Source organism: Clupea harengus, chromosome 10, assembly GCF_900700415.2.
Source record: "Clupea harengus chromosome 10, Ch_v2.0.2, whole genome shotgun sequence".
Taxonomy (NCBI): Eukaryota; Metazoa; Chordata; class Actinopteri; order Clupeiformes; family Clupeidae; genus Clupea; species Clupea harengus.
In genome coordinates this window covers 92,915-106,442 of record NC_045161.1, presented here as the reverse complement: position 1 = coordinate 106,442, position 13,528 = coordinate 92,915, and positions in this window count along the sequence as shown.

Sequence of the window (13,528 nt, the reverse complement as noted above, 5' to 3'; positions counted from 1 at the left end):
GGATCAGGCATACATGAAGGGTGTAGAAAGGGAGAGAGTTAAGTAAGACAGTAAAGCCAGCATACAAATATAATGTTGTTTATACATTAGATTGAGGATCTCAATGTGCTCACAGGGTTCCTATCAGAAGAATGAGTGAATGATTGTGATGTTACATATTAGCAAAGAAATGAGTAGGTAGGCTGGCAATCAATATCTGTGTGTGATGCATTGAAGGCCATGTGTAGTAGATCTACAGTAGAAGTGAGACAGAAAGAAAATTCATACATATACAGACAATAATCTTATATATACAGTATATATCTATATACATATACACACACACATATATATATATATATATATTTATTATACACACACACACACACACATATATATATATATGTCTATATATTTTGTCATGGCAATTCATATATATATATTGTTGCAGGGTTGGGCAGTGCAGTTACTGAGGAATCAGTCACGATTGGAGGTTAAAAGAAGGTTTTGTTTTAAGCAAGCGTTTCACTAAACGCTTCAAATGCCCGTCCGGTGCTCCATGTGCTCCAGTTCCACCCGGTTCTCTCTCACCACCTTTCAAGTGCCTTAAGCACCTACACCTGGGGTCCTTTTTTGTGTGTGTGAGTGTGTCTCTTTTGTCATGGCAATTCATGGAAGTGTGCCCATTCATCTTACCACGTGTTGCTGTTGCGACGTTAATGAATGAAAAGCCAGCGTACACTAGTTTGCTAATTTAAATGAATGACAACAAGCTAGAAAACACAAGTACTTTAATCATATTTTTTTTACGCGATTTAACCGCCATCAAAAAAGCCTAAATTCAAACTTGATTGCAGCTACCATTCATGTAATTATGGTCAACTAAGCTAGACAAGCACTCTGGTTATATTCTTAACACATTTAAAACGTTTAAATGTTGCTAATACAATACACCTACACAATACATTTAGCATAGATTACACTTTGTTTTCTCCACACATAATGTAACGAACAAATCATTTTAACTCATCTTTTCCGATTTTCAAAGAGCGTAAGTTAAAATTCACTGTAAGTGGAATGACTGAAAGCGGAGTGATTGAAAGACAGAAGAAATACGGCAGAGGAAGATGGAGGGGGAGGGCTCTAGGCAGCTAACCGGCAGGCAAGGCAGCCAATCACAGCAGACTTGCTTTGTACGACAGACCAATGAAACCTTGTGAATTGTGGTTTTCGCTTCAACAGCGGAAGATGCAATGTACGACGGAGATGTAGAGTAGATCCTCAAACAGTAAGCGCAAGGATGACACGCAAATTCGTGAAGCGTTCCACATTTTGAGAGAAGGGCTAGGAAGATGATCCAGAACGCGGCGGCGCGCCTGGTGTTCAACCAACCGAAAAGGGCACACGTCACCCCGCTACTCATTGAGATCCACTGGCTGCCGGTAGCTGCTCGCATTAAGTTCAAGTCACTTATGCTTACCTACAGAGTGCTTGCTGGTTCTGCTCCCACCTACCTAAATGCTCTTGTAAGGGCAAATGTCACACCCAGGGCTTCCGGAATGCAACGTGCGGAGTAGACGTGTGCGCAGCTCGCTCCCACAATTACACTTTTCATCTACCTGTTTATGCTAGCCTTTTTTAAGAATATTCTTTTGCAAAAAGTTTTAGAAATAGTGTTGACCATACAGGCAACCTCATAATGTCCAAACCTAAGGGCAAAGTAGATAAAAGCCATCCTGCACTGTCTTCTGCGTCTGCTAGCGCTAGCATCAGCGTGGCAGAGATTAGCTCACTACTGGAGGAACACAGGCTTGCGCTTACTGCTGACTTCAAAAAATCTTTTGATTCGTTGACCTCAACACTGGACACCCTGCACACAAAGGTCACTGATCATGGGCAACGAATATCCTCCTTGGAAGACAATGCCACCGACACTGATCACCGCATCCAACAACTGGAGACAGTGTGCTCTGCCATGCAACGTGACAATGAGACTCTTAGGACCGAAGTGGCTGACCTTGAGGGTCGTAGCAGACGACAGAACATAAGGTTAATCGGCCTACCTGAGAACACAGAAGGCAATCGTCCGTCCACTTTCTTTTCCCAAATGCTCCTGGATGTTTTTGGCGCAAAGGTGCTTGGCTCTCTTCCTGAGCTGGACCGAGCCCATAGAAGCCTTGCTCCAAAACCTGCCCCAGGCGAGCGGCCACGACCTGTCATCATACGGTTCCACCGTTTCCAAATCAAGGACCTGGTTATCCGTGAGACACGTAAAGCAGGCGATCTGCTCTACAATGGCCACAAGATTCGCCTTTATGATGACTACAGCCCGGACCTGTTGAAACAGCGCGCCGAGTTCAAAACCTGCATGTCTGAGCTCTACCAGCAGGGCTACAAGCCTGCTCTTCTTTATCCTGCCAAGCTACGCGTTACCCTGCCTAATGGAGAGAGAGCATGGCTACCTACTGTCGCAGATGCTACCAAATTTGTCCATGGTTTGCAGGTGGATAAACAACACGTAAGGGACTGAACTTTGCATTCGCTATACTTTGCATTCACTGAGCGTAAGTGCCCTTTTTTTGTGTGTGTGTATTTGGCGGCATCAACCAGGAAAAATGCGTTTTATTTGTCTCGTTAGCCAAACAGGCTAGCACTAGCTTGAAGTTCCTGCTCTATTAACAACGAGGCTAGCTTTGATTTGCGTAGCCTTCTATGCAGCCGTTATACTGCTTTATGCTAGGTTCGTTGGTTTGGGTTTCTGACAATGTTTGTGCTTGGCTTGCACGCAATTGCTTAATCTAAGCCTGTTTATACCTGTTGCAACTGTTTTCTGTTTTATTTGTTACATTAGTACAATCAGAAACATGTTATTTTTTTTATATATATTTACTTCCATTACTGTGGGAGCAGCGCGTTGACGTTAGAAAGTGTGGAAAATATGCTGATCAGAGTGTTCCATGTTGCTGCGTGTCAACGCAGTGGCGGGAATTATGGGGAGGTGGGGTTTCGGGTTAATGTAATCTCCGTTCGTTTTTATGTGGTTTATGTGTATTTTCTTTTATCCTGCGTGCATGCTGCTGTTAAAACTTTATGTGCTCAATTAAGTCAAGTGTTTTACCTCTCATCTCTGGTGCTGGGATGGGAACAGGCGTTGTTTCTGGTGGACGAATTAATGAGTGTCATTCGTACACACCCCCAAAAATACCCTATCATATGATGGCGAACACAAATACCCTGTGTACACCGGGTGGAGCTTTAAGATTTGTTAGTTGGAATGTTAAGGGTATGAACTCCCCTGTCAAACGCAACAAAGTGTTTAACCATCTTACACATTTAAACACTAAAATAGCCTTTTTACAAGAAACTCACCTTCTGCCTTCAGATCACCTTAAACTCCGGAGGGGCTATGTCATCATCACAGGCAAAATAAGAGGTCATAATCTGATTTTGGCAAATGATATCTGACCATGCAACAGTGGTTGTGGACATCTCTCTTCCTGGTAGATCTGTGAAACGCTCCCCCTGGCGCTTTAATTCTTTATTGCTTTCTGACCCAAACTTTGTTTTGACTATTAAGAACCGCATTGATCTTTTTATCTCTACTAATGTTAACCCAGATACATCGGCAGCATCCATCTGGGAGGCATGCAAAGCTTACCTGAGAGGAGAGATAATATCTTACTCAGCTTATCAGAAAAAGATCAACTCAGAGAAAAGTGCTAGCCTTGCTAGAGATATATCAGAACTTCAGTCTAAATGTGTGGACTCTGGCTCCTGGCTTCCAACGAAGCTGCAGAGTCACTGTTAATATCGCGTCATAAATATTATGAGTTTGGAGATAAACCTAGTAAACTGCTTGCACACCAACTCCGACAAGCATCTTCATCACAACATATAACTCAGATCAGTTCTACTGATGGGACAACTATTGACCCACAGGTAATTAACAACCATTTCAGAGACTTCTATGCCAAATTATACACCTCTGAATGCGTGGCTGATGAGGACAAATATGACGACTTTTTTAACTCTTTAGAGATTCCCTCAATTGACAGCGCAACATCATCTAGACTGGATGAACCCTTTTCGATTGGTGAACTCAGTAGTGCTTTAATGCTGATGCAGAGTGGTAAAATTTGTGGGCCAGACGGCCTGCCGGCGGAGTTTCATAAAACATTCTCAGATCAATTAGCTCCAATTTTACTTAACATGTTCAATGAATCTATGCAAAATGGCAATCTCCCCCCCACGTTAAGACAGGCCACTATTTCTCTCCTTTTAAAAAAAGACAAAGACCCACTTTTTTGTGGTAACTACCGCCCCATCTCTCTGCTATGTGCAGATGTCAAACTCTTGGCCAAAATGTTGGCTAGGCATTTGGAGACTGTACTACCAACTATTGTAGGTACTGACCAAACAGGGTTTGTTAAAGACCGACATTCTTTTCATAATGTTAGACGTTTATTTGATATTGTTTATGCACCGACACCCTCCGACACCCCTGAGGTGGTTATCTCCATGGATGCAGAGAAGGCATTTGACCGTGTAGAATGGCCCTATCTGTTCTCTTTGTTAAAACGTTTTGGCTTTGGTAATTCCTTCATATCATGGATTAGGCTTTTGTATACGTCCCCCCAAGCTTGTGTTCGTACAAACAATGATTATTCTGACTACTTCCCCCTCAAGCGTGGGACCCGTCAGGGGTGTCCACTCTCTCCACTCTTGTTCGCCATTGCCATTGAACCATTGGCGGTGGCCCTAAGGTCAAGTCAGATACCAGGTATTATGAGGGGTGGCGTCGAACATACAGTGTCCCTGTATGCAGATGACCTCTTACTCTTTGTCTCTGACTTAGACAGAGCTTTCCCTCTTGTCTTAAATTTACTGGAGGAGTTTTTCAGGCTACAAACTAAATTTCCAAAAAAGTGAATTAATGCCGATCAATGCTGCAGCCATGGCATATCCATTGTCTGACTTACCTTTCAAAACATCTCTTGAACATTTTAAGTACCTAGGTGTTTGTATAACCAAAAAATACTCAGACTTATATAAATTTAATTTCTCCCCTCTTCTGGCAAGACTGATTCAGGATCTTCAGCGGTGGTCTCTTTTGCCTCTCTCTCTCGCAGGGCGGATAAACTGTGTTAAAATGAATGTGCTCCCGAAATTTCTATATCTCTTCCAATGTATACCCATTTTCCTTACTAAACGTTTCTTTCACTCACTTGACCACACAATCTCCCAATTTTTATGGAACAAGAAGCCCCCTAGAATTAAAAAAGATACTTTACAAAAACCTAAGGAGTTGGCTGGTCTAGCCCTCCCCAACTTCTTACTCTATTACTGGGCAACAAACATTAGAGCCATGTTACACTGTTGTTGCACGAATGACCAACCCCCACCCTGGTTACAGGTTGAGGAGGCCTCATGTGGTTCATCTTCTCTGATGTCCCTCCTGTGCTTCCCCACAACTATTTCATCATATGTGCATTCAGACAGTGTTGTTGTGAAGAACTGTCTTAAAATCTGGACACAATTTAAACAACAATTTACATTGCAATCTATACCTGGTCTGGCTCCTGTTTGCTCTAATCCCCTGTTCACTCCATCCATTATTGATAATGCTTTTTTAATCTGGAGAGACAAATGAATTCTATCCTTTAACCATCTTTACATTGATGGTAAATTTGCTTATTTTGGTCAGTTAGTACAGGCTTATAACTTGCCCTCAACCCACTTTTTCAGGAATTTGCAGATAAGAGATTTTGTACGTAACCGTTTTTCCAATTTTCCCACCATACCGTCTCCCACGCTTATAGACACCATCCTCAAAATTAACCCTTACCGGAAAGGTACCATATCAAGGATTTACTACACTCTTCTTGCGCACCAATCCTCATCCTCTGACGCCCTGCGTACTGCATGGTCGGCTGATCTTAATATAGAGATAGAACCTGCGGTATGGGAGCATGCTTTGAAATGGGTCCACTCATCCTCTGTCTGTGCCCGGCATGGAGTCTTACAATGTAAAGTAGTGCACAGGGTCCATTGGTCCAAGAGTAAACTGGCTCGTATATTCCCAGGTGTAGACTCACACTGTGACCGGTGCCATTTAGGACCGGCCAGTCTTGGCCACATGTGCTGGGCTTGTCCTGTACTTGCGCCGTTCTGGAAGGGTGTCTTTGACACTCTTTCAGCTGTCACTTCTACCAATATCTGTCCCTCACCATTAGTTGCCCTGTTTGGTGTCCTACCTTCTGGGAACTCACTACCATATTACTACTGTGAACTTGTGGTCTTTCTCTCACTTTTAGCGAGGCGTGTTATCTTGATACATTGGAAGAACCCCCAGCCCCCCTCCCACTCTCAATGGCTTAGAGATGCCCTTCATTTTATGACACTAGAAAAAATTAAGTACTCTTTGCGAGGCACCTCTTCTAAGTTCTGTAAGGTCTGGGAACCCTTCTTAGATCACCTCAGGTCTATCCAACTAGATATCGCCACCATCGATTGATTCGCCCCAACACCGCACCAGTGCCCGGTTTTAACTAGCCTATTGGTAGCACATATTAGCAGCATGCAGCAGTACTATTTTTTATTATTATTATGTATGTATACGTATGTATATATTTTTTGTATTATTAGTTATTGTTATGTATATGTTTTTGTCTCCTTATTTATAGTCTTTACTTTGCTCAATTAATGCAAGTGGATGTGCGTGTGTGTGTGTGTGTGTGTGTGTGTGTGTGTGTGTGTGTGTGTGAGTGGATGTGAGTGAGAGAGTTGAAGGTCAGAGAAGGTGGGATGGTAAGAATGAGTATAAGCATATGTTTCTACAATATTATCTGCCACTGCAAGCGTTTAACAGCCAGTTATTGTTGGTGTTGTGTTTTTTGTTTGCTTTTATAATTTTCTTTTCTGTCTGTGTCTCAAATTGCTTTAGTTGTATATTTGTTTTGGGAAGGGGGGAGAGGGGTGGGGGGGCTGTAATGTGTATCCTCACCATTTGGCTGTCTGATGTGTTATCCTCTCACTTATCTGTGAGGACTATTGTACATTTAAGTCTTGTTTTGAAATGTCTACAAATAAATCATATATAAAAAAAAATAATAATAATAATAATACAAGGCACTCGATTATTATATTCTTAAGTCATTAACAGTGTTTGGAAATTATCTCCATCAATAACACTTTTGTTTTTCCTTAGTCTCTTCAGAGAAGAATTAAGACATTTACTATTGTTCTGTTATCGCGACAGTTGTATCTTCAGGTAAGGTTCTCTTCATTGTATTATGTCTCCACTTCTATGTTACAAGAGAACTGTGACAATTACCTGCAATGACACATTTATTCACTAAACTATCTAATGTAGTTAGTTGGCAAGATTTATTCTATAGCTTAGTTCACCTTTTTGGCAGGCTTGGGCTCTGACTGTTCCAAACACATAACTTACTTGAATTTGCTGTGTTTTTACTAACACTCCAGTTGGTTGAGCCAACTCACAAAATCATTTATATTTAAATCATATTTACTTATTTACATATTTAAGGGAAGCAAGGAGAGACGTAGAGGAGAGAGACAGAGAAGCAAGCAGATTAATTCATAGAAGTATCAGAGGAAAAACATATTAACACACATATGTACATGATGCCTACATGATTGCATGAATTATCAAAGTAGCTATATACATGAAATATACATCATTAATAGTGGATAAAATGACCAGCATTCGTAGTATTGGTTGTAGAACAGATTAGTGGGTATACAGTGTCCTCATAAGGTGACTATTATTAAGGATAAGTAGTGCAATGAAGCAGAAAACTATGTCAATCATGGGATTCATTTATATAACGTCTATCAAAGCAATACTAGTTGCAGCCAGAAGATGGCAGAACTATTCCTAATGTTGTTTTACACAATGTACCTTTGTACTACAATGTACCATTTGCAATTCTGTCACTGAATTCCCTTGTAACACATACGCCTGTTTCAATTCACTCACAATATTGTTCTCCATTTACAGTTGTCTGCCTGGTGCTTGTTCTTTATTAACTAATTCAACCTTTATCTTTGATACTGATATTCAAATTGGGGAAGATGGAAGTAAGTATAGAATTACGTACTGTATGACATATGTTAACCACTATTTATTGATTTCATAGATATTTCCCACTGAGCGTGTTGGAAATATGGTTGTGACAAAACCCTTCAACATGCAAGGTAGGTCATATGTAAAACATATGTTTTTTCTATGTTACTGTATATGAAAGGGGCCATAATCATGTGTGTTAACACACTGTTATCATATATACTATATAAAAATAAACCAGATTTTTTCCATATGTGGCAACTTATATGTGAGTTGACCTCTGCCAAACAAGCGTGTGATGTTGTGTGGTCTCTACAAGAGAAGCCTCAGGGAGGACAGCAGGTGAATCTTCCCATCCCCCCTTCTCAACAGACAGAACTTCAACAGTTTTATATTTCCTGCTCTCAAAGCATGCCACAAAACAGGCTGCAGGGCTCTGGTGACTGGTTACAGAAGCCATTCCAGAGGCATTGACCAATCACAGAGGCCATGCCAGAGGCATTGACCAATCACAGAGGCCATGCCGGAGGCATTGACTGATCATAGAACATACTCTGGAGCTTTTTTTTCACAAAACGATAACCAAATGGATATTACCCTTGTAGTAAACTCTGACACTCAAAATGTTAATCGTGTTAATATGTTAAGAGCAGAGCTTCTGTACTTCATTTGGAGTAAGGATATCTGTCCTTAGCTGAACTCTAAATGAACGTGCAGTTTCGCCCACCACATCCGACACCAAAACTCTAAGCCACACCTTGTGTGCTTCTGTAACACACCCTAAAAGGGAGGTTGAGGCTCCGACGCAGAGATCAGAGAGAGTGCAAGAGAAACCACAACACCGTTCTTAATAATAAAATAGATTTATTTAGCGACTCCAGGGAATTGATAATAAATATAAAACATTAAAATGCGCTTCCTAAAAGTAGTGCCAGCACTCAAAGTTAAAATGTCTGTCTGGGGTGTCCAGGTAGGTCCGTATGGTTTCAGCGCCGTGCGCGTCAGTCTCGTTCTCTCGGGACACGGCCAAGCCAGACGCTCTTCTGGTTCTCTGATTCTCATTCACACACACGACACAGCTTGGACAGGGTCAATGGCCGACAGTCCTCAAGCAACTCTCCTCTGGTCCAACCTTGATACATGAACACAACGTCAGGCAATACTCTTTGCATGAAACATAGAGAAAAGTATAGAGAGCCCACACCAAAGAATATCGCGATCACCAACCTTTAATGGACTTGAGGATGCTCACCCTGAGGCAGTTTCTATTGTTGTTGGAGACTTCAATAGGGCTAACATGAGGAAAGTACTACCGAAGTACCATCAACATATAAACTTTCCCACCCGGGGCGAGCAGATTCTTGACCACTGCTACACGCAAATACGGAACAGTTACAAACCCCTCCCCCGCCCGGCTTTTGGAAAATCGGATCACACCTCCATCATGCTAATCCCTACCTACAGGCCAACGCCTAAAACAGGAAAAACCGGTTTTTCGGGCAGTTCAACGCTGGAGTGCTGAATCCATTAGCACTCTACAGGACTGCTTTGATACAACAGACTGGCAGATGTTTTGTGATGCAGCTGATGGGGACATCAGTGAATACACAGACTCTGTCTCTTCATACATCTCCAAATGTATCGATGATGTCGTCCCTTGGGTCAGTGTTAGGACTTTCCCAAACCAAAAGCCCTGGGTAAATGGTAATGTCCGTGCCAAACTCAGAGCACAAAAGTCAAAGTCAAAGTCAAAGTAGCTTTATTGTCAATTACTTTGCATGTTAAGACATACAAAGGAATCGAAAAAAACGTTTCCCACTCTCCCACGGTGAAACATATAAGTGCACACGCACAACAACAGATAAGACAAGACATATAGATATACATATACATATAGTTATACACATACAGATACCTGTACAGCAGCATAAGTTTACTTTAAAGTGACAGGTAGTGCAAAAAAGGCAGCAAAAGACATCCTGTGAGATGTATGTAACACATTGGCAGTGCAAGTATGACAGTAAGTGGTAAAGTGATAACAGTAAGTGGTAAAGTGATAAAAGTGCAAGGGACAGTTTTGTTGCAGAGTCCTGAGTTATTGTAGGGGGGGGGGGAGGATTTCAGCCTCCTATCAGACTGACGGATATGGCTGGGGGGAGTGAGGGGAGAGAATTTAGCTTCCTGACAGCTTGGTGAATGAAGCTATTTCTGAGTCTGGTGGTGCGGCAACAGAGGCTCCTATACCTTCTTCCAGAGGGTAGGAGGCTAAACAGACTGTGTGCGGGGTGGCTGGTGTCACTCGCAATCGAGTCCTCGAGTCCGCAATCGGTCCTCTGCCTATAACTCTGGTGATCCGGAGGCTTTGGGGAAGTCCAGATGTGACCTACGGACGGCCATCAGAGATGGAAAGAGAGAATACAGAGACAAGCTGGAGTCCACCTACCTCAGCTCCGACCCCCGACGCATGTGGGGTGGCCTGCGGAAGATCACTGGCTATAAAGGGAGAAATAGCAGTGATGATCAGCCTGCCGCCTCTCTACCTGATGACCTCAACACCTTTTACGCAAGGTTTGAGGCAACCAACCCCCTTCCTTCCGCAAACCTGGCCGAGGACCGAGACGACTGCACTCTGTCCCTGACTGTGGCTGACGTGAGGCGAGGGCTCCAAAGGGTGAACCCTCGGAAGTCATCCGGGCCCGATGGAGTTCCTGGCCGCGTCCTCAGAGGGTGCGCCGACCAGCTAGCGGAGGTATTCACCTCCATATTCAACCTCTCACTACATCTGTCTGAAGTCCCCACCTGCTTCAAGCAGGCAACCATCATCCCAATATCAAAGAAATCATCCATCACCTGCCTAAATGACTACCGCCCCGTAGCACTGACCTCCACCATTATGAAGTGCTTCGAGCGGCTGGTCAGAACCCACATCTGCTCCACCCTTCCAAACACCCTGGACCCCTTTCAGTTTGCGTACCGCACAAACAGATCAACAGATGATGCCATCGCCCTTGCAACACACACCACTCTCTCCCACCTGGAAAAGGGTAACACATATGTGAGAATGCTGTTTGTGGATTACAGCTCAGCATTCAACACCATTGTGCCTGCCAAGCTCATCCCGAAGCTCAGGAGCCTGGGTCTTAAAACACCCCTGTGCAACTGGATCCTGGACTTCCTGACGAGCAGACCCCAGGTGGTGAGAATGGGCAAGCACACCTCCTCCTCACTGACCCTGAGTACCGGGGCCCCCCAGGGCTGCGTACTCAGTCCCCTCCTGTACTCCCTGTACACACAGGACTGTGTGGCAACACACAGTTCCAACATCATCCTGAAGTTTGCAGACGACACTACCATCCTGGGTCTCATCTCTAACAACGATGAGACCGCCTATGAGGTAAGGGGCTTGGCAGCATGGTGCCAAGACAACAACCTGTATCTAAACATCTGCAAAACCAAGGAGATGATTGTGGATTTCAGGAAGCTACAGAGGGGGGGTCACAACACCATACACATCGAGGGAGCTGCAGTGGAGAGAGTCTCCAACTTCAAATTCCTCGGTGTGTACATCAAGGATGACCTCACCTGGTCCATGCAAGCGGTCAAAACTGCACAGAAGCGGCTTTACTTCTTGAGGAGACTCAAGAAGTTTGGCATGTCTTCTAAAACACTGAAAAACTTTTATAGATGCACCATTGAGAGCATCCTCTCAGGCTGCATCACTGCCTGGTATGGTAGCTGCTCCGCTGCCGATCGCAAGGCCCTGCAGAGGGTGGTGAAGACAGCGGAGCGTATCATCGGCGGCCATCTCCCTTCCGTGCAGGGCATCTACAACGGTAGATGCCTGAGAAAAGCACGGAACATTGTCAAGGACCACAGCCACCCAGGCTATGGTCTATTCACACTGCTGCCGTCTGGTAGACGCTACCGGAGCATCCGAGCACGGACTACCAGACTCACAAACAGTTTTTACCCCCAGGCTGTTAGGCTGCTGAATCAGCAACACTGAACAGTCGCCATCACCTTGTACTTCACACCTATACAAATACACTTGCTACATATATATATATATAAACACATATTTTTTATCTTTTAATTTAATATTCCCCACCCTGGAAACTGCCCTTCTTGTATTTCAAACTGTTGTTACTTGTTATATGTTATTTCTGGTATATGTTATTTTGGTATATGTTATTTGTGTTACCTGTTGTATGCCGTCTACTGCGTAGATGTTGGCTGCCAAGTCGTAAGAATTTCGCTGCGCTGAAGAAATTTGGTGTATGCGATAATAAACACTTTGACTTTGACTTGACTTGATACATGAACACAGCGTCAGACAATACTGTCATTAGCTTGTGGACATGGGTATAAATTGGAACATTGTGATGGGAAACACCTAGGGAGGGGAGTGGCATAATGCTAGGCACCTGTGCTTAATTAGTGATCATGCTACACACGTGCGGTAGAAAAGGTTCGTGCTCAGTGCTCATTTAAAGTGTGCCAATCACCACTACAATCATGTGAAACACTCCACACCACTCAGAACACACCGTGAATCACTGCAAACAACCCTCAGGCCCAAAACACCATGTTACACTTCCTGTTCGACTTACAGTATTTCTCAGTTCAGCAGCTCTTGAGACATCAACCACAAAACTCAAAATGGTTGCAAGTCCTCCACAGAACTGTGTTCTTTCCAAACCTAAATGCTTAATCACTTTTGCAAAATATTAAATGAAACATTACGCTTCAGTTAGTCAGGTATATGTCATATTGCTTGCGTTGGTTGGGTGAATTGCTAAATGCACAACATTATGTGCAGTGAGCATTGTGACTGTACAATTAAAATACATAAGTAACTGAGGAACTTTTAAAGTCTTAAATAGTTATATAGTTGTAAGCAGGAATGGGCACTATTTCTAACACATGTATTTAAATATGTATTTGAAACACAAAATAGTGTTTTGTTTTTTGTATTTGATTGGCCTGATGAAATGTTATTTGTATCAAAATAGTATAGTGTTCAGTATTTTTGCATTTTAAAATCAAATGATCAAACATGCCTAGGAGCAGAGGTTTTTGATATGATGTCATGTTGCCTAGGAAATATATTTTTGTGTTTTTGGTCTACATTGTCAACCTTGCTAACTTTGGCAACAAGATTGTATAATTAAATAGTTAATAAATAGTGTATCTTTTTACAGTCCCAGATATATTATGGAGATATTGCAGATGGTGCATATCACTTCACTTGTGTGTGTTTCCTAAAATGTCTGCCTCAATCTGCAAACTCTAAACTCAATTTCCAAAACCTTTCAGGCTTTTTTTCACAAAACTTTAACCAAATGGATACTACCCTTGTAGTAAACTCTGACACTCAAAATGTTAATCGTGTTAATATGTTAAGAGCAGAGCTTCTGTACTTCATTTGGAGTATGGATATCTGTCCTCAGCTGAACTCTA